The sequence below is a fragment of the Poecilia reticulata genome, chromosome 9 (genome assembly GCF_904066995.2).
Source record: "Poecilia reticulata chromosome 9, P_reticulata-male-v2, whole genome shotgun sequence".
Lineage (NCBI taxonomy): Eukaryota > Metazoa > Chordata > Actinopteri > Cyprinodontiformes > Poeciliidae > Poecilia > Poecilia reticulata.
Genome location: NC_088838.1, coordinates 8650872 through 8674333, shown reverse-complemented (window position 1 = coordinate 8674333; position 23462 = coordinate 8650872).

Here is a 23462-nt window from a genome sequence, read left to right as displayed (position 1 = left end):
AGGGCGAAATGTTTACGTGTGAGGAAGCAGCTATAATTCATCAAAGGGAACGAAGAGGGTAGTAGCAGATGAGTCTTTCACATTAGCTGCCCACGGGCCCCGTTGCCAGTTCTGACAGGCTGCGGGGGTTGATGAGGTAATGGACACTTTTGCCTTGCTATTTTTGATCTAGCCCAGTAATTAAGTGGGGATGCTTTGATTAGGCATGGGCAAACAGAACCAAGAACTGCAATTTTGTGTCCCTCACACCCCAAACACTCAGAGATTACGAACAGCCTTTGTGAGGCAGCAAATTCGGCAATTACACTCTGATGACCAGCTAATTATAGCTGATAACGTGGAGCATTTTCATGCACAGAACTGATAAGTTTTACAAAGCCGGAGTCGTCCACACCAGTCATCTATGCAAATTTATTAACAGAATACTTTTTTTTAAAAAGGATGTAAGAAAAATAAAACAAAAAAACTATGTTTTAATTAGCAGATTTTTTAATATGTAAAAAATTATTAATATGTGATATTTATATAATTTTGTATTCTGATTTAGAATATAACAGTTTTATTGCTTTTCTTACACAAACTTAGAAAATATGCAACATGACATTCAGCCACTCTGTATAATATATGTTTCATACAATTTATCTTAGCAATAATGACGTTTAATCCACAAACTTCATTTTCTAAAAATAAAAATTGGGAATATCGAAGCAATCTCCAACATAAAGAAATGCTTTTGCAGCGTAATCTGTGAACAGAGATGCAATTTTAGCAGACCGATAATATTTTTTATTCAGATAGCAAAAACTTTTTTTTTTATGGCAACTCAAAAGTCTATACTTGTGTATAGCTATATATCTCAAATGTGAAATTTAAATATGGTTAAAATAACAACCCTTTTGTGTTAACTATTGAATGGAAAAAATATTTTTCCTATCTAGGTTACAGACTCAGTTATCCTGGAAAATGATTATGTGTTGGAAAAGGCAATTTGAGAATTATTTTATTATTTTATTTCTATAATGCTACATTCTTTTATATTGTATGTAGATGATAAAAAATTTTATTTGCCTAAAATCTTTGTCTTTTATTTCATCACAGTCAAAATCAACTAAACGAAGTCGAAACATCAAATTATTCATTTAAAGAAAAATGTATTGCATCAGTATTGGTATCGGCGATATTATCTCTGTATCGGATCAACACCAGTATTATTGTACACCGATAATACACTGCACTTCCATGCAGATGATGAAAGTGAGATTGCTCCAAACACCTTGAAAGTGCAAAAAGCTAACGGGAAAACTCAGACATTGCTGTTTTCTCCGAGAAGTTATGTTATTTTATTTGTGTCGTCATTAAAAATAATCTGATGTTTATTCTGGAATGAATGGAGACACTCTCAAGCAGTGACGGTTCACCCAAAAAAAACTGCAGTCCAATCAACTCAAACTAAACAAAAACAGTTTTATTTTTCATCAGAGTAGCAGAACTCATAGTCTCATGGTAATTACAAGTCCACCAAGTCGTTTTCGTCTCTCACCATTCAATATCTTAGGTGTATTTCAACAAAACATCCACTTACGTAGCTTCACTGTGGAACATTAGGACTTTTATTTAAGCACAACACTCAAATCGAGCCTCTGCATTTACAATAAAAAGGGCTCATTCACTAAATGGCAACAATTTGCAACCATGCTGAATTTGTTGAGGCCAGTAGTGACTTAAATCAGATTTGTGTGCCGGTGTGGGCATGTGTACCCAGCAGTCTTATCCTCAAATGTAATTGTGCTGTGACTGTAGCCATGATCCCCACTTTCAAGCCAAGTGGAAGCTATAAATACACCAGTAAACATGTCAATTATATGATAATCCGATTTATGTTGGGTGTCCTGAAAAATCAACTTCCTCCCACGGTCACCACCATCAGCCAATCACGGCGTCTCCAGTCTGCTGGAAGTCTGCACCATTTCCTGTGGGAATGGGCCCCGAAGCGAGGAGAACGCGCAAGGAACTTATCCGCTCTGTGTCAAAAGCGACAGCCAAAATAGTTAATTTCTCCTCGTATTATCTAGAGGCAGTGTTAAGTAATCACGCTGTCGTGTCGCTGGAAGAAGAAGAAAAAAAAAATGCTTTTTAGGATTTCCAGCATCAGAGGAATAGAGGGCACCCACCCCTGTGCACTTCAAAGTCTTCTCTCCGCGCGCTCTGTGTGGATTTTGCTGTCACGTATTTTGTGTATTAGCTACTGGAGGCTCTGAAGTCTCTGAGTGTTGGCTCGTCGTCCTCTTTTGCACACATGTTCAGAATGTAGGCTGCCAAGAAATCCTCCTACGCAGCGTTTATCAACTGAATCTGTCCGTTATTTGGCATTTTATCAGTGCTTCCCGTGTCTAAATGTGTGCGCGCCCATGTGTGTGTGTGTATGGATGGAAATGCTGCCATACACACATACACAATCGTGGTGTCACTTCCGTGTCATCACACTGTGACACTTTGCTTGGAATGTGCAAGGTTTTGAGAGACAGCATCGCATCTTAGCTGTCATATTTAATGTTTGAATTCAGTGTCGTCATGACGGCCTCTGCTCAAGTTAAGAAATCATCATAGACAACCAAGCCTCAATGGTGTTTTTTATTCTGCATAGCAGCTTCCGGTGCTGTCATCCACCAATCAGGCCACTGGTTGCTTCCTCTAGGAACCAGTGACACAACTTCCTCCATCTGCAGTGGAGGCTGTGAAAATCGTCCAATCGGATTTGACGTCTCCAAACTAACACAGAACATTAAAGGAACTTCTGAGTGAAAGACTGGGGGAACTGGCATATTTCCAGTATGTCCAACAGTCTACATCCCTCACCGGATCTGACTCAGTACCAGATTGTGATAAGTTGACAGCTCTACTGACGCCAGAAGTCTTTTCCCATGAGTGTCCAAGACATGTAGCTGCAGGCCTGATAATAAGACTCCATAATCTGTCATCTACCAGGCCAACTTTGACCCAAGTTGACCTTCTACCAAATATTTATGAATCACCTTGTGTTTGAACATGGTGTATGTATAGCCCGCGCCTAACACTGAGGCCCACCAACAAAACACCACTTGTATTCACATTTGGCAGGCTATTCATCCCAATAACACCCCTCATGGGAACTCCGTCATTGCTCAGTTGGACCATAAAGTCCGTCAGCAGCTCAATGGAAGTTACCGGATGCAGGGTAATCTGATTGCTTGTACATATTTACATGAAAACAAAAACATTTTTTTTAACCTTTCCTGTATATTTACATTTAAAATGTCTTTACTGAGAGCAAAGCCGAACCAAACTCAAATTCCTTGTTTGTGTGCACAAACTTGGCAAATGAAGCTGGTTCTGAAAACATGCTTTACACGGGAACTTTACAAGAAACCCCTGAATTTTAAAAACATCTTCAAGTCGTAAAAAGCGAAAAAAGCAGTCAATTCAGTTTAGACAAACATCAGAAAGCGGCACAAAGTAAATCTGTTTAACTACTAACAAACCGATAACGTGTGTTGATTTTTGATTAATTTTTTTCTTCCCCAGCCTGCGTCAAACCTGCTCAGAAGCCATTAGTTATTCATAATTTTTCTTATACATCTTGTACCAGTCACCAGGGCCAGTCAGCTGCTTGTTATCTGCACAACTGCCTTGATTGCATTCTCTCTGCCTTTTGAGAGGAGTGAAAGAAAACAGCAGTTGGCTGAGATTGTGGATAATAGGCTGCCCTCTGCCCCCAGCTGTTGTGATATGCCGCATGATCTGAAATGACACGTAAACAGCTTGACCTATAAAAAAGAACAAAAATAACATTAATTCTTTGCCAGTAATTGTGTATGCCACAGATCGTCTTTTATGTGACGCGATTGTCTTGTTGAAGTAGACATTTTATGCAAGATAATGCCCAAAGCACTATCTTGTTAAAGCTATTGTTAAAGTGGTAAAATAAAGGAATATGTGCATCTATTCTGCTCTAACGTTGTGTAAAATAAAACATAGCAGCCTTAGTGGTCGTCTGACGCGATCATTTAGTGTACTGTTCTCACAGTACAAAAAGCATTTTGACTCCATGGGTGTAATGTGACAATAGAGAATAATAGCAGTCATTTGGCAATTTGACTTGGGCTCCTACATCTCATCTTAAAGTGAACTGTGCAGGCATAGAAAAAAATAGACAACATAAAACACATTTATGAAGACTTTCAAACCATCTCAAAGCCATAATTGTCAATAAATTCTTTTTAAATTTTGATCAAGTAATTGAAAATATAAATTCTTTGACGTTTTTAATTGTAAGGTAAAATCTAAAAGGCAGCGTCCTGGAAAGAAACAACCTCTCCTTTTTTGTAATGATTTTCTCTATTTCCACAATAAATATCAAGGAAAATTTAGAATCATATCCTGAATCTTGATTTTCTCTTTTTCTGTGCTTGTAAACAACTAGATGAATTTCATTTTAGAAACTATTTTTAAAACAAAGATTGTGCCTGAATAAACAGAAAAATACACGTCTGAGCGAAAGGACGTCCTTAACGTCCAGCTGTGGCAACTAAGCAGAAGATAATTTAGTCTAATTGTTTTCAGTAACTTTTAGCTGGATTTCAACAAAATAATTTCTTGTTAAAATCTGTAGGATGTTATTTTATGTTATTTTTGTGGCAAGTTATTGAATTATAGTGAGATTGAGATGTCCTTAATAATTAGATTCCTGTTTGGCAATATGTCACATGGCTAAGATCTTATATCTTTACTTAATATTTTTTGCATTGTGAATTTGATGAAGACTTTTCCCAAATGCACATTTCTTAGCAGATTTGTTTAATCAGTGTGCATTCTTTTAAGCTCTGGTTCCTGCATATGTTTAGTTCAAATCACATATTTGCATACACTACCTAAAGAAAACAACAAATGTTGATGTCTGGCCTTAGCAAGCTTCTGAAATGTTCATTTAAACTGCAAAGGTAACGCCTCAGCCATGCTGTTTTCTTGTGTGAAATGCAAATTTCAACAAATTAGGAAGAGATCCGTGGGCCTCCACGAGTCTTTATGATCCTTGAATGCAATTTCCAAAAGTCTTAAAGTGCCACGTTCATCCGTTGAAGCAATTGCGTGCAAGTATAAACACCCATGAGCGAAAATAAAAGCAAAAGACCTTGTGTAGCTGCTAGATAAAGCTGGTGAGAGAGAGTGTCATTATTCACATAGAAATGAGTCCCAGACTGACATGAACCAAAAAGCCACTTAAAGAGCAATAAGCCATCACTCCAAAAGCAATATAAAAACAGATTTCGGTTTCATTGTACTCTCAGGGACAAAGAACTTAATTTTTGGAGACTGCTTGTGCAGTCTGGTGCAAGTTGGGGCTTAAGGAAAACAAAATCAGTGTTTTTTTGTTGTTGTTTTTTTAGCATATTCTGACCTATGTCAGAGTGACAAAAACAGGGTAATGCGGTTTCCTTAAACATTATACATTTCAACTGTATATTTTTTTAATGATGTCTCAAAGAAAAGCATGGCATTTGTATAAAAGCAAATGCAAAGAAACCAAGTCTGTAATGAAATACGGTGACGGCAAACCTCTCAACTGGTATGAGGATTTCGATTAATCCTTATTCAGTCACTAAGTGGGATAAAAGTCGCTTTGTGTGAGGGAGTGTGGCAGAAGCACGAGAGCTGAGTGAAGTCATGAAGTGTGGGTGAGGTGGTAACTAAACTGCACAGTTTGCCTTTGTCAGTTTGTTAGGACTCTGGTGGTGCAGCGAGATGCCAAATGAAGACTGACAGCAGTTGGTCTGAGAGCATAGAAATTCAAGCACACTCAGGTGTTCTTGCGCTGTCCGAACCGGTTACAGCAGGCGTCACCCACCTGCCTCTTGTCACCACACATTGCCGCTGAGCTGCGAGGTCGAGCCAGCGCAAGGCTTTCTCATTGTCGACACCTTGTCCTTGTCTTAAATGCGGGTTCTCGCAGAGGACGACTCGCTCAGATTCGCTGTCAGTGGTGGTTAGCAGGAATAAGACCACACAAACAGGAAGACGCGTATTATCATTTTTACCACTGTGGCTTGTGAGAGTTGACTCCGTTTTCATGTCAACTACAAAAGGAGAAAGTGAAAGAATGAAAACGGGCAAAAGGTGCAAGAATCCAAAAATGAAATGGAAAATGTCAATATTCAGTTTGAGTTCAAAGAGTGAAAATTTACGCAACAATTTGAGGAACGGGTTAGAGAGCCAAGAGGCCTTCTTCCTGTGAGACTGGACTTTTATCCCAGTGGTGCATGAATGCTTGTGACAAAAATTGCCAATTAAAAGAAAAAAAAAACTAAAATTACGACAGTGTTCAAGCAAACTTTGTCAATTCTGCTCCTGTTCTGACAAGCATTGTTACTTTGATCCACATGGGCATGCATTAACATATTTTCTCCCATCAACAGTGTAATTAGAATATTCTTCTATACATGAGCAAGTCACTGAGTGAGTTTTTGTCTCACTTTTGAAACAAATTGCTTCAAGGTTTAATAATACTAATAAAATCTCATTCAAACTCAAAAACTCTCCTTGCTGTTAGTTTTCTCACAATATGTTTGACTGCTAAAAGTCACTTCAAGTTAATGCCCTGTCATGTCTTGCCACCTTAATGGCCTAAGTCATTTTTAAAAAATGACCATTGATCAAAAATGATCATTATTTTTTGCTTAAACATCTCTTGGAAAGAAAGAGGTGGTGACTTTTTTTGTTGTCACTATTTGAAAAAATTACTTATAGACCATTAATTTAAGAAGGTGATAACATAGAAGATGGAAGAAATCTAAATATTGCCATGCCATTATATTCCAGATGCTGTTAAATGCAGTCCTTCATTTGGCTCAGACACTGAGAAAAAACAAATGAGTGGTGCTGTTATTTATTGTGTTTAAAGACGTAGTTCGAGGGTTTGAAGTAGTACAAGAAATAATCCATGATATGTTGTTTGGCAAAACCAAACATTTTCTTACCCCTCAAACTATATGATTTCATAAAATACCTGTTCCGATAAATCCTGAAACAAAACAGAGAAATATTTTAGTAGACGAGAAGTCCTTATAAGAACTCAACCTACTAACTTTCACAGAGCTCATGCACTTTCCCTGTGTATGTAGAGGATTAAACAAGATTATATATATGCCATCATAAATCCAATCAGCATGTACCTGTTAGGATTTTTGACGGGTATTTTTAGGAAAACAATTTATTTTCTGTTTCCAAAAACAAACATTTGTGGAGTCCCAGATGACACTTCACGCACACACACACGCACGCACGCGCACAAACGCACACACACGCAAACACAAAACAAAACAAAACATGTTCTTTTATTTTTGTTTTATCTGCATTGAAAATCAATGGAAAGGCCATTTCATAATGTCAACATTTTTAGGCTTTCTTGCTGTTGATGAGATTAACACTTTCAAACTGGAGTCCCTGACATCAGGGGCCGGAGCGGACTGCGTGTGGGGCCCGGTGGTTGGAGACCACTGTCTTGAAAAGAACCTTCTGTTGATCAAATCAGAGCTTGGCTCCCGTGCAGTAAATTCAGAGAACGTCATCAGTCTTATTATTAGCCTGATTTGTCTTCAACGACAAACAGAAGGCTAAACAGGTGGCGTCATCACCATGAAGCTGGAAGCTAGTTACCGCATGTCAACGCCACAAAATATTACAGAGCGCCACTCTACTTCACTATTCTCTACCTGATCAGATGTGCTGCTTAACACAATTCCTTTCTCTGCGTTGACATTTCACCGCGTGGTCCTGCTCCCAGCTTTGCCACCGAGTGATGAAACGCCGTCTTTGTGACGTTTCTAAAGCGCTCGTGACCTTTTCGTGGGCAGCGGTGTTCTGCAGAGGCCGACGCGTGCGACCCACGTCACCGTCGTGAGAGAGTCTTCAAAGGACGCCGCTGGTTACCGCTCCCTTCGCGAGGTTTCGGTGCTCCCAGACACTGGAGCTCAGCTGGTCTGCGCTTCGTATTGATTCGAAAGCACGAAGGAGCGGATACGATCAGGAAAAGCGAGCTGGAATTTTCCAGAACACACTAGGCCCGCTGATGGGAAATTAAAAGTCCATATATGCCTCCAAAACACATCAGTAGCAATATTGTTCATATTTTGTAAGATCTCGCACAAGCCTGTTGACTCACATAAAGCTGACAAAAATAACCCACCACCTCCTCGTTTAAGTGCATCACGCAATCTGCGAGGTGACAGGTGCAGGGAGTCTTGTCTTTCTCAAAATCAATAGAACGGCAGCTTATTATCAGTAATACAGGGTGAGCCGGTTTCTGTTCTCACCGTGAAGGCTTTTATCCCCGCGGTTCTTTAAAAGGAAAAAAAAAAGAGAGCATAATTTATAATAAAAATCCACTAAAGTAAGTCAGGAGACGCATGTAAATGTCTGTGCACTTAAGGCTCATATCAGAATTCGTAAGACTCGCAAGTTCCATTTTCTGCTTTGCATGAAGCGCTTTACTTCCACGCAGTTTTTTGTTTCATTAAGGTGTCATGTGGAAGGTGGACTCTTGAGGTTTGGTGAAATCAAAAGGTTAAACTGAGCCTGAGCAGCGACAACATCCTCTTTTCACTCAAAAGCCAGTCCATAAAACGTCACCAAACAACAGGGACTTCATTTCCAAAATAACCCGGCATTTTCCTTTTTATTTATTTTTTTCAAATGATGGAGTGTGAGATGTTATTAGGTTGAAAGGAAACACATGCAGTTCAACGGTTTTACAGTCGGGCATTTTCATGATGTTAAAAACTCACCAAGAAGTCTTTGGCGGTTCTGATGGATTAAACCCCAAAATAAAGACATCTGAAATGATTTCTCTTACTTGTTTTTGATTAGACTTAATTCTAATCTGATGTGTGACACATTTTATAGATGTTAGCCGAATGCCTAGAAACGCTGGTGACCGATGGCGAATGAGTTGCAAATACAGAAGTAATCAGGAGGTGATTCTCTGAAGTTATAGAGGAACGAACGATCGCCTGTGTTTACCTCGTCACTGAGCTTTAGTATATAATAAACAACTACATTACTACTTTAGTACATTCATTTTTGTGTCATATTGTTGCTGTCTCTTGGTCAGGACTCCCTTGGAAAAGAGGTTTGTAATCTCAATAGTGTTTTATCCTGGTAAAATAAAGGTTAAATAAAAATTGTGATAAAAAAAACAAAAGTCCAGATGAATGTTTCTCTTTGCAGTGCATGTGAAACTTTGGCAGGTTTTCGTGGGTCCAACCTTCATACTCACCTCTGCGGCTTAATTTACAAATGGCTTTTCCAAACAGAAAATGACCTTTCTTTCTTTTTATTTATGTTTCCATTTTAATGTTATCAGCCTAGGTCATATCTGCAGGGCTGCGTGGATGTTTTCCTCTCTCTCTCTCTCTCTCTCTCTCTCTCTCTCCCTCTTTGCAGGGTCTGTGTGACAGGTGAGGTCGGCGTTGCTGGAACTCATCGAGGTTCCTGTGGAGGACCTTAAAGATCGTCGCTTTTCCCCGAGGCAGACGCCAGATTGTTTCGCTCACATGAGCGATAAGCAGACTCCTCTTGCTCCTTGTTTGTCTTTATATCTGCCTGTGTTCAGATGGTTACCTTGTGTTGTCGTTTTCTCTGACTGAAAATCAATCATCCTCACACCGATGCACAGTTCCTGGTCTTCAGCACTTCATTCCCACTCATTCATTCATTTTCCTGCCATGGCTTCTTGCTCTTACAACATTCCCCTTGAATTTCCTTGCTGCCCTTGTGGAACAAACGGCTCAGTTAGCAGCTTCCCACTGATCTGTCACCTACCTGTCCACTCTTCAGCACCACTTATAAAGGAGATGAACCAGAAAAAAAAGATCAGAGAACGTCTTCGCAAAGAATCCAAAGACAAAAAGCAGCACTTTATGCCTTGAGAGAGTTCCTAACATGACAGAGACTTTTATTAGTCTCATTATTGTTTTGTATATCTATTTTGTAACCTGTCAAGGGACTTCAGATGCAAATTAGCTTATGCTATTGTACCATATATCAACTAGTGACATTTATACCTGAGCTGATAGGTCTCTTTTTCAATAGGGTTTATTATATTCTCCTTACAACGGATAGGAGGCACTTCTTTGTCCTGTTTGGTTTTTGCGTCCTACTTCCACATTTTATGTTATCTGTTTCTCCAAATCACACAATTACACAAATACAAGCAGGCAATCACAACTGTGAACGTTGCAGTGTTTCGAGTGCCAAGTTTTCTCAAAGATTCAACATTTTTATAACTTTTAATCCCCCATTGCTTAACTGCATATATTGACCTAAAATGAAGCCAATAGCTGTTAACGTTTGAGTCAAGTAAATGTGAAAAATGGGAAAAAAATTTACCTATGATTCACAATGTCCCCATTTTAGCGAGTTCTTGAATATATTTAGGTCACCAAATGTACTTTTTTGGTGGACGTAAGAAAAATTCTATCAATTATAATAGATCGTTTATGGATTGTGAATCCATAAATGGTCAGATTTAAATGCTGCACATTTAAATCTGACCATTTAAATGTGGAATGGTCAGATTGCACATTTAAATGAGTGGAAATGTGCAAGATTTAAATGTTGCACATTTAAATCTGGGATTGAAAACTTGTTTTTAGATGTGCATCAAGCAGTAGGTAATGGTTGTTGGATAAACTTAAGCCATTTTCTAGATGTTTGTTAGTGTTTATATGTTTTGTTCATCGTGTTTCAAGATGGGTCTGTTAATTGTAGGATGTAGCAGGTTATAAAAGGTTGCCTGTTAAAACTATTGCTGCTAAGACCTTTTGTGACCTGCTGAACACGGTTCTGTTTGTGTCCCTGTTTTGATGCTGGTGAATAAATAACCACTGGACCGTATCTATGCCTGAAGCCTCAAGCTTTATCAAAGACTCAGGGCCATTCTAACATTAACTTTGTCTCATATTTAAAGTTTTTTCAGAGATCTGAAACATTTTAGTATGAGAAAAAAAAGAAAGACACTCATTTAATTTTTTTCATTCTCTGGACCAATGTATTGGGAACAGCCTTTAGAAATGCCAGTTTCTACAGATGATATTCTATGCGGTCGTTAAAATATGTACTTTTTATTCCAACTTGTAAAAAACTAATTTGTGGATGAAAGCTAAAAAAAAAGTGAGAGATGAAGAGAAGAAAAATAATCAGTCTTTTGAAACATATTTTTTAATTTACTGTAGAACTTACTGGTAAGCATAATCAAGTCTTTGCCTCAGACTGAATAATGTTAATTAGGTCATCTGCAAAACGGAGTTTTTTCAGTGCATGCTGATTACACTGCTGATGGGTTTTTGTGTGTGCTTTTTTTTTTTTTGCTTTTTAGAATAAAGAGACACAATTTCAGAATCTAACCATTTTGAGGGCAACACTGCACAGCTGCACCATGAAGGCTAATAGAGCGCTCCCTATTCAACAAACAACATGCAGGGAAAACCAATCTCTTACTAGACATTATCATATGTAACATTCTGTTTCCCCTATTTTGTTCTTCTTCAAAAAGAGCTAAAACATTCCATACTTTTGTGATATAAAATATTACAAAAGTTTTAAATATGCTTTGTATTTTGTATTCCCTCCTTCACATTTCATTCAGGAAGTCCTTCATCCCCACAGCCATAAAGCTAAATAGTGACCGCTAACATTTTGTAAATATACTGATTCTGAGCTAAATTAACATTTTCATTTCTCTTCCATTTGTTATAGCTTGCCAGAATAGGTAAAATAGGCATGTGATGAGATTTTCCTCGTCCGTTTTGTATGATATCCAGAGTAAAAGCTACACCTAACTGAGTCAGATCGGGTCAAGGTTAAAGGTTTGAGCAAAACTGAACGATATCCATCTGGATTTATTTAGGATGGAGTCATTTCCATTTGTGACGTTGCTGGCAGGAGTAGAGGAGTTTTAGAAACTGAGATCAGTCACTGATGGCTAAGGGATTGCTTTTTTTCCTCCCCTGAGTTTATATAATTAAAGGAAAAAAAGGAACAAACTTTATTAGAAATATTTTATATAAGTAAGTAGACTGAAAAGTGTTTTGATGTTTTGGGAAAAATATCCAACACAATATTCACTGAACCCACTTGCTTTCCCCTGAACAAAAATGATGTACAGCCATCATCTTAAATATATATATTTTACATACAAAGTGCCCACAGATTTCTTTAAACGCATTACTTTATTACTTAAATAGCACAAACACTAAATACCTGGTATGTACACTGAATATGTTTATCAGCCTATTTCCAAAAAGGCTAACAAGCCCTGAGTGGCGAAGCTGCAAAAAATTAGACATGGAAAGTGCTTCAAAGAATGTGTGAATTTCTGAGGCTGTCTTCACATGTCTGCGCTAACACTAACCCACATGGACGACTGGCTCAGCGAAACATGTGGGAAGACATTTAAATCCTGAGTCTGAGCCAAGTTCTCCTGCTCAGAACATTTATGAAGCTGTTTTACTGGGTTTTTTTTTTTATTTTTTTTAGTTGCGACAGAATGAATGAACTAAGATAAATGCTTTTTCAGCATTTTTTTTTGTTTATAAAAAAGAATCAACATTAACTCAGTGCCATATTCAGACATTAAAGTAATAGTACATGTTGTTTTTCTTATTATGTAACTGTTTTAAGAGTTAATAAGCTGTTATCACATTACCTGTAAAAGATTTCTGTCTTATCAGAAGTGCAGGTTATAGGAAACAGAGGGCCACAAACGATCGCCCTGCGTGAAACACATGTTGAGAAAGGAACAATATATTAAGGGTTTTAAATCTTGAAAGCTAGTGTACAGTGAACTACAATACGTTCATTTAAATTGATACATTTGTTTTGCTTTGCTTTTCGTATCAGATGGTTAATCTGAGCAGAAATACTGTAAGTGTTTGGTTCTCAGCATGTGTTTCCCAGAGGAAGATTTAAGTGGTTTTCAGTCCGTTTTTGTTTTTTCCCCTTTTCCTTTAGCTAATTCACTCTTAGCAGTGAGAAAAGTCTGAAAGGCTTCAGCAGATGTCTGTCTCCTTCTCTGTCTGCCTCGTCCCCTATAAATCCATACAGTGGGGCGAGTGGCCAGGCAAACGGCAGCGGTCTCAGAGAAACAGAAACAAGCCTGATGGCACTCCGTCTCAAACAGACTGTCGATTTCTGTGCATTCAGGATATTTTGCTTCCTGCTTTCCACCTCTTCTCTGAGAGCAGCAACAATACACGAGTAGCAGCTCAGCGAGGGGGTCACCGGCTCCCAGAAGATCGACAACGGCTGAGCTAAAATGTTTGGACATGTTTGGATTACATCATGAAGAGCTGCTTCAGGCTTAAGTGTGTTTTGTAAGTCAGGTTTCATGTGAATCGCTGGAGCTCACTGACTTGACCTGTAAAGCAGCGGCTTACGGTAACGTCATGGCAAAACAGCACCAGCCTCTTTGGAAGTGTTTAGGTTTAGATATTTTGGAGTGTGATCGACTTACGCGATGCAAAACGACAACACTGGTACAAGTTGTTGAGCACTTGAGCTGCAGTGGACCTAAAAATGAATCTCTCTGTCCTTTTGGGTTGTTGTTGCCATCAGTGCCTGGAATATCTTTAACATTGTTGTCAAATAGGAATTCATAGAGTGACTCACTTCATTCTACTTCTGCTGAAATTATGTTGGTTTTTATTGTTTTTACTCCAATAAAAATGCTGTTAGGTTGGACTCAATACTGGTAAAGGAGATGCATAAAAAGTCTGAATATAAATCTTTTTATTTCAAGTGTGAGAAAACTAGCTGGTGTCGTTTACGATTCGCTTAACTTATCATCAAAACATTTTTAAGGATGTATGTATTATTGTATTTCTACATTTTTCAGAACTTCTTGGAACTGCTAATTAGTAATTAATGTCACATAGCATACTTAATACTTTTTCGTTAATTTAATTGAATAAATAAATTAAAAAAGCATATGTGCAAATGACAAAATACCTAACAACACAACCTCTTTAAGTTTTTGACTTTTGTCCCATCAGATTTTAATATACTTGCATTTAAAGTTCTATTCCTATTCCGCTTTGTCCACCTGTATCATGAGGACAAAAACCTCGCTTTTGGCCTGCAATGCATCTTGGGAAAGAGTAAATAGTGAAGGATACACAAGACCAGAGCAGTCCTTCAAACTGGTTGAGTCTTAAAAATCCTTAAAAAAACTTAAGGACTTTTAAGTCCTTCAACTTTGGTTGAAGAAACATGTGAATTTGGACAGTCTTTGTCGCATCGCAACCTTAAAATGCGACTTTAGATGAATGTCGCTCCTGAATTCCACACACATTATGCTACTACCCAAAATTTGAATTTAAAAATTATCTAAACTTATCAACGCTGAAGGACCAGAATCATCATGTAAATAAAAACAGAGGGTGAAGTTATGCTATACTTTGGTGCACGGTTGTATTTTAAGCTAGTCACTGTGTCACGGTCTACCTGATGCTCCAAACAAACCCTTCAGGTAAAAACGTGACGATAGAATGGATTCAACTTTTTTTCTACTTCAGAATAATATACCACATTCAGGTAGGAACAAGTCCATGCAGTTTAAAAATAATAAAAAAAAAACCTTACAAAATGGAAAACAAGACAGAAAATCAAACATTTACTGAGTGGGGAGGAGACAGCAACTTCCAATAGTCACTTCAAAGAAATGTGCTACACACCTCTGATCTGTCACTACAAACTGACCACTGATAGAGCAAATTGCAAAAAATAAAAAATAAAATAATAATAATAAACAGCATGACTAAGGCATTTGCATGAAAGAAAAATAACACTTCTCTGTTCGAACACCCTCAGTTTTCACACTTCGGAAAGAAGAAGAAGAACAGAATCCTCTCAGTTAGCTTCCCCTCATGTGCGTCAATTGTTGCTCCTTTTTCAGGTCCGTCATGACAGTCCGTGGTGTCAGAGGCGACGACGGCGCCCGGGGCAGGTGAGGAAGCAGATGAAGCAACAAAAGATCGTGGCAGGCAAAACCGGTCGTCAGCAAGCAGACGCCTTTCGGTCAGAAAGAGTATGTCAGCAAGAGGAAAAGCTTATTTTACTGTAAACATGAAACACGCAACAAAAAGCCCAAAATCACAAGGTTGAAATCTGACTGAACAAAATATTTTATTTTTTGTTTGTATGCTTGTGAATCACTTTATGTTTTTTTTTTTGTCACTCTGAAGACATTTATTTATATTTTTTTATTGTGTTGGCAGGAGCTTCAAAGTGTGGGCCAGATATTTATTTACTTTTTGAAACAAATTGTTGATTTAGAAACAGGGTATTACATAAGTAGAAAAGAGTAATAACTCTGGCTAAGTGCATATCACAATGAGGGGTTTTAGTTGATTTTTGTGAGTGGAATAACAATGCAGAATTAATTGAATGCACGAAAAGTAACAACAGCAGACTAAAAGAACGTCTTCCATGCTTCCTTTTTTTTGTTTGTTTTTGGTACATTTTGGTAAATACAGCAGGTTCGATTTCAATGCTAACATCCTGATCTGGTAGCTGCTTGACCAATAAGCTGAAAAAAATCCCTTTTTATTTTATTTATTTCGAACATGATAGAAGTATAAAATGAGACACATGAACAAGGAATGCAAAAGACACATATGACAATAATCTTAACACCCTCAAAAAGGAGAAGGAAGAAGTAAGAAACTTATGAACTCCAACCCCATAAACTCATACCATATTTACAGACGGACCCTCATTATTTTATTAAATGAAAAAATAATAAAATATAGGTTAATTAATTTTCCATTTTATCTGGGTTTACATATGTCTGAATATAAGCATCCATAACCACACACTCATATGTGTTAGCCTCAATTTACATATAAACTCTCACCCATATTTCTATAGCTTGTCAAAAATGACCTCCTTCTATTTCCTTTTAAATTGTATTAAATTTTGACTTTGTTTTAACTCCTCATTTAACTTGTTCCATTATTTTACACCAGGAATTGAAATACAGAAGCTCTTTCTTGTGTGAGCAGAACCTGCCTGGCAGCATGAAGCAGGCTAACGATCTGAAAAAACAAGCTGGTCTGAAGAAATCTGAAGGAAAGACAAGGAAAAACAAAGCCTTCGAATTATGACTGAAAGGTTTACAGAACCATTTGTAATTGTTTGGACCTCCAGCTTTTATAGGCAAATGGGCCAACAGCGTCAAACTTTTCCAATTGCCCCAAGAATACATCAACAACTCGTTGACTCGTCACAAAAAACCCAGAGCGTTCAAAGTGCCACAGCTCTCAACTGAATGAGTGAAAGTTAACAAAAAAATCAACAAGAAAACAAAAATGGTCTCTGTGGAAGTCCCCCCTCCCCAAACAATATCTCAATGATCCCGATACTTTGAAGAAATATTCTGAAGATAAAAGTAGAAATTGATTGATAGAACCATGAATTATTCTCTATGCCAGAAAATCTTTAAGGAGAATGCCTGGCTGAAGACGTCCGACCAAATGTTTGACATCAAGCACCTTTAAACAGAAAGGCAGTAATCCAAAGCACATTAGCAGGTCCATCTCTGCATGGACGAAATCACTGATCAGAATCTTAAAACAAATGTAGAACAAAGGTGTCCTAGTCAAAGTTTGCGTTTTTTTTATTTTATTTTATTTAGTAGATTGTGCAACACATTCCCAAACAAACCAATCTGTCGATTCCTCCAGAGCAAAGTCAAACCCTCAGTGGTGTTTAATGTGTTCAGGGAACTTTTTCAAGTGGGTTAAAGCACTTCTTTTTTCTCTCAGCTAAACAAACAACAAAAAAATTGGGAACAGAAATTTACATTTCCTCAGGGCTTTTTTTTTTGTTTGTTTTTTGTTTTGCACAACAGAAGAAATCTGCAGAAGAGTCAAATGCTGAACTATCAGTCTATTGTGATTAGCATGCGTAAAAGAAACTTGTGTGGGCCGGGCACCAACGCCGGCTCTGGCCCCCCAGGGTCCACTTTGACCTAAATCCGGTTGTGTTTGTGTCACAAAAACACCAAAAGGGAGAAAATAATTCCTCGGCCCATCAATGCAATTCCATGACCAGCGCCGCTTCCTTTAATAGCCTCGGCATTCTACTCCTCTCCAGGAACACAAAAGCCACCCTTTGTTTTGTTGACAGTGTGTTGACAAGAAGTGTGGGATTCAGACACTCGTTGTGGGTTGCGGCTGTGAGCAAGTGGCCACCTCGATCTGCTTCACACGCTTCACATATCCAGCAATGCTTTTACACACTGCGCTGATTTGGTGATGAAATGAAAACTGCTCTGAAAACAGGCTTCCTGACAGAACAGTAAAACAAAAACCACACACACTCATACACGCACACAACACGGGAAAACTTTAAACATTCACAGCACCGAGCTGCTGAGAGACCTTTTCTTTCAGACGGGGCCATCGCTGAGCTTCAGTCGCCTAATCGGATCGGACACGAATAGTACGGGTGAACATGTCAGTTCATTTTCCCGGAGACGTGCAGTACCTGCTTTTGACTTTCCTCTTCATCTTTAATCCTGATGTTAATTCGCATTTACATCTTAGTCATTTTGAAAAACTCTCACGCAAGGTGGCTTTTAACCACTGTGCTGTAATTACAATGGGTGAAAAACTTTTTTTTTTTTTTTTTTCAAAGCTTTGATAAAAAATAACCCAACGTGGTGAAAAGTGGTGGCGATATTCCTGTGTTGAGAAGGCATTGTCTTATGCTGAGGATATACTTTATTTCAAGTTCAGACAGATTTTGTTGCAGTTTTTCCTCACTTGATAATGGTTAACATCTTTCAGGTAAAAAAATAAAAGCAAATCCTTTCTCCAACTGCGTCAGTTCCCAAAGCAAAAATTAAACATGGCTTAATCCACAAATGTTACTTTTTAAGTCCGAAACATTTGAAACAAGAAATTACTGTCCGATCTGGTTTCTCAGTCAGCAGTTCTGTCCTATATTTTTTAACCAAGTATTTCAAACATATGTTGTTTGAAATACTTTATGTTTCAGCTGCTCAGGTTCATTTCATAAAAAGAAAAGAAAAAGGTCTGTCTGTGTAATTCCTGATGTGGTGTCAGGTATTAGCGCAAAAACCCCCCCAAAATTTCTCCCCAAAATGTTTTGCTATTTAAAGAGCGATTGCTGAAACTACAAGAAAGGCCACACAAGTGATTAAATTCTCTTTCCAGCATATTGGATTGTAATTAAATTTTTTTGGTTTGCATGTTCACTCAAGTCAAATAAAATAATCTGATTTCAGTGGGCGGTGGACTGAGCATAATATGGACAGGCCATCATGATGACTGAGTGATCACACAGTTACGTCTCAACCAGCTGGAGATCCTGTGGAAATCTGGGAAGACAAAAACAAAAACCTTTTGTGCTTATGCTTCTGGGTACTTTATGTGTATTCTTTATGAACCATTGGACATGGATTTCAAAGTTACGTTTGACAAATGATTCGTTTTTGTAAGGCGTCATGTTATCGTGACCGATTTCCAATCTTTGGTTTTTGTAAAGCTTGTGAAACAATTTCAGTTTCTCTGTAGTAACTTACATTTTGTATTGTTGAGATAATTACTAAGCCAGCACTATTTATTTTTCATCAGAATACATATAGAAAAAAATTAACTCCCCGTTGGATGTGTTGCTCTAAGTTTCTTTATACATAGATTTATGGTGAATCTTATTTGGAATGTTGGGATTGAATTTGCAAAACTAACCAACCAAACAAAAATTTTCCTCTAAAAGAAAACAACAACAAAAAGAATGTGTACACAATCACTACCTTCAGGTCAGTGTTTATTTAATGCACCTGTGGCTACAGTAACTGGTGGTACTTTTCTACCTCTTTTTTTCTTACAATACAGCAACAACAGCTCTGTCAGGTTGCTTAGGAACTGTGTGAAAACAGATACTTTCAAGCCGAGCTCCAAATTGTCCGTAGGGCTACCATTTGGGCTTTGATTTGGCCACTTCCAGAACATATCAGATGTTATTTTTGAAACACTTCCAAGTAGCTTTTATTGTATTTCTAGAGTTGCCATAATGGAAAATTCTAGGAAAAATTTTAAAGAAATATTTCCTGAGACTGTCTCAGACACCACTGGTGGGGAACCGGGGTAACAGCTGTATGTACAATGTCTCCATTATAAAACTCTTGTCAAAAAGTACTAAAAAAATAGAACATACACAGGGCTGAGTCTGTTTTGAAGGCATTATGTGTGTTTGTGTATGCATCCTGAACTGGTGTGGATTTGTTTCACTCACAGAAATTGTTTATTTTTTTCCAAGGATGATCTCAAACTGCAGGGTCTCCTTTCACAGTCTAATTTTCTCCACTCTACAATTTGACTCTCAAATCTTCAGCAACTGGAGGAAGTCTCCTCTCCAAGCTCAGAGGGTCAGCATCACAGGTGCAACGATATCAGTGATGTGTGTGTCACAAACTCATGGTTAAACATTTATTACACGTCTGAAGCAGAAGACGCAAAAAACAACGTTTTTGAGATGACGGATAAAGAAAAGAAACAGCCAGAGGGATAAAAAAAGAAGAAGAAGAAAATTAAAGCTGCAAACAGCCTTGAATGGCCCCCGCAGCTCAGAGCCGCTCCGGCCTCCTGGCGACCGCCAGAATTCAGAGCCAAACGTATGGCAACGGCGTTACAGGTCACTTCGCCACGCCGCCACGTCCACCTGCTCTACCAAAACTGGTCGGGGTTGGAATCCACATCACACCAACATGCCTTCTGTCTCTGGTCACAGTTTCATGTTGATTAAGTCAAAGAGTGGCTCCTCCTTGGGCTGCCACCTTATTGTGGTGGAGGGGTTTGAGTGTCCCAATGATCCTAGGAGCTATGCTGTCTGGGGCTTTATGCCCCTGGTAGGGTCATCCAAGGCAGACAGGTCCTAGGTGAGGAACCAGACAAAGCGCAGGCCGAAGACCCCTTATGATGGAGACGAACTTTGGATCTGGCGTTCTCTCGCCCGGACGCGGGTCACCGGGGCCCCACTCTGGAGCCAGGCCTGGAGGTGGGGCACGATGGCGAGCGCCTGGTGGCCGGGCTTTTACCCACGGAGCCCGGCCGGGCTCAGCCCGAAGAGGAGACGTGGGTCCCCCTTCCAATGGGCTCACCACCTGTCGGAGGGGCCAAAGGGGTCGGGTGCATTGTGTTATGGGCGGCAGCCGAGGGAGGGGACACTGGCGGTCTGATCCTCGGCTGCAGAAGCTGGCTCTTGGGACATGGAATGTCACCTCTCTGGTGGGGAAGGAACTGGAGCTAGTGTGCGAGGCTGAGAGGTTCCGGCTAGAAGTAGTCGGCCTCTCCTCAACATATGGCTCTGGTTCTGGAACCAGTCTCCTTGAGAGGGGCTGGACATACTTCCACTCTGGAGTTGTTCACGGTGAGAGGCACTGGGCAGGAGTGGGCATACTTGTTGCCCCCCATCTTGGCGCCTGTACGTTGGGGTTTACCCCGGTGAATGAGAGGGTAGCCTCCCTCCGCCTACGGGTGGAGGGACGGGTTCTGACTGTTGTCTGTGCTTACGGGCCGAACAGCAGTTCAGATTACCCACCCTTCTTGGAGTCCTTAGAGGGGGTACTGGAGAGTGCCCCTCCTGGGGACTCCCTTGTTCTACTGGGGACTTCAACGCTCACGTGGGCAATGACAGTGAGACCTGGAGGGGCGTGGTTGGGAGGAACGGCCCCCCCGATCTGAACTCGAGTGGTGTTCTGTTGTTGGACTTCGGTGCTCATCACGGATTGTCCATCACGAACACCATGTTCAAGCATAAGGGTGTCCATATGTGCACTTGGCACCAGGACACCCTAGGCCGCAGTTCGATGATCGATTTTGTCATTGTTTCATCGGATCTGCGGCCGTATGTCTTGGACACTCGGGTGAAGAGAGGTGCGGAGCTGTCCACTGACCACTACCTGGTGGTGAGTTGGCTCCGGTGGTGGGGGAGGAAGCCAGTCAGACCTGGCAGGCCCAAACGTGCAGTGAGGGTCCTCTGTGAGACGGAGGTTTAACTCCCATCTCCGGCAGAACGCTGGAGATGGCGAGTAGGCAAACTTTGACCCCTGGCAATGCACAATAACTCCTGCATCTTGAACGTTCATGTTAGATGTTTATGTTAAAGGTTCTTTTAATAATAAAGCTGAAAAATGTGAAAAATCAGAAAAACACCGCGAGCCAATCAACAATACCCAACAATACTCTTTTGTTCTCTACATAAGAGACAAACTTTTCACATCCAGCTCTGCCATCACTTCACGACATCAACCAGACCAAGGTCGCGCTCTGCAGACCTGGAGACATTGCAGGGCAAACCGTGTGACATGATAAAAAAAAACAAGCCGAGGAGTGCTGCCAGTGACTCAGCATTCTGAGAAGAGAATTAAATGCTTTTAATGAAACTCTCATTGACCATGAAAAAATATAATAACCCAAGTGTTTATGACTGAATAGCGGTGGAAAGAAAAAAAATAGCTGTGGCATGATCCTAAATGTTCACATTTAGGCCTTGAATGTCATCAACTGAGAAATCTTGAAGTAAATGGAGATGCTGCATAAATACCACAGACTTTCTGCCATTGGATGTTGCATTGAGTGATGTATTTTGTTGATCAAAACTATGAAAGATGTTTTCTTACCTAGTTTTCTGTTGCAGATCATATCAGGTTTTACACAAAGAAATGACCTCTTGTGTTGTTCTTGCACATAAAACCTCATCATCGTGGCTGCATAACAGTGTAACGATTAACAACGATGCATTAATGCTTTTTTAAAAAAGTTTTATTAAATTGTTTTATTTTACAGAATTGTGGAAGGTTTGGATGAAATACGTACCTGTGCGATATGATTACTGCTCAGTAAGCACAGATTCTGCACGGCATCACGCAGAAAGCCTCACCGCAACGCAGAAGTCGAACTTTGCACAAACACTTCAAATGGAACAAGAAGAGGAAAGCTTTTATTTGGTCCATTTGCTCCAGGTCGGCTCCTCTGAACCTCTCATGTCTGCCGGTTCACAGTTTTTTCATGCCAGACAACAACTCATAGTCTTGTGAAAGGAGAGAACAGATGTCTCGAGTGGGAACGGGCCAGCGTTAGATTTTTACCGTATGAAAATATTGAATAAAAACACTTCATCGTGGTATTAACAGAGATTTAAAATTAATATAGAATGTAATCGTTTTTATTGAATAGAGAAGAGCAATAATGAAGTCCTACTGCTACTAAAAAAAAAAAAAAAAATTTATAAGGTTCAGATAATATCTACAACCTTCATTCACTGTAGTTTCGAAATGAACACAGACACGTGGCGAGTGAGAAAAACGGTGAGCGCAGAATCGCTCTGTTGAGTCGTGTGTTCATCTCAATTTCTTTAAAGAGATAATATTTTAAAATATAAAATCAAATTTCAATTCACACCATTAGTGAGTGAGGATGCAGTGTTATCACAAAGTGGCACACGATGATTCAAACTTTAACTTGTTAGAGCTGTTTGCCAGCAATAAATAAAATCCACGTGTCGCCATTTATGCCCAGTTTTGTAGATTTTCTTAAAATTTAATTGTTTCTAATCAATTTCAGACTCAAGGCCACTTCACGTTTGAGCCAAGGGTGATAACTTTGGCTCAAACGTGATCAGCGTTCAACTTCAGAGAACGTTGAACGCTGATTATTAATCACAGTTGACCATTGGGTTAAATTGTTAAATTATCAACGCACACAGGGAGTAAATGGAGCTCAAACCCCCAGTCCTCAGGGTTCAGCAGGTGTAATGACCACCTGTGAAATGATTGGGCGATTAGCACTTGACGGCACGCAGAGGAGGTAAGGCAACCATTTGAATCAGGTGTGTTGGAGTACAGACACATCTGACATATGAAGATCATGAGGGTGAAAACGTGAGCGGAGCCTGCAGGGCACTGTGTAGCTGAGTTAGCATTACAAATGTCAATGTATCCCTATAAGCCATTAAAAAAATGCTGCTCTATTATCCTCCTGTTGTCTTCTTCTTTTTTGTGGTTTGAGCCAGGAGCAACATCCGGCTGTTGATCATGTGACTCGTGTAATTTTTTTTGCAAAATTTCCATTAAGCAAATTTATTTGTGACGTTAGTGCAACACCTCGGACCCCCACAGACCAGCTTAAATGTCTTCTTGGAATATTTTCGAGCTATTATTAATTCCTAGGACACATCGTCTATACGTGTTCTCCTCAGCGGTGGGTACAGTCGTCCTACAGTGGCATTAAATCTGGTTTCAAATCTCGGCTGCGCAGCCGTGCCGTTTGAGTTCATCGCCCTGCACCAGAAACCGTGCGCTCGCCTAGACTTTTGTCAGGGAGCTGGCTTTTACTCCAAAGGTCATC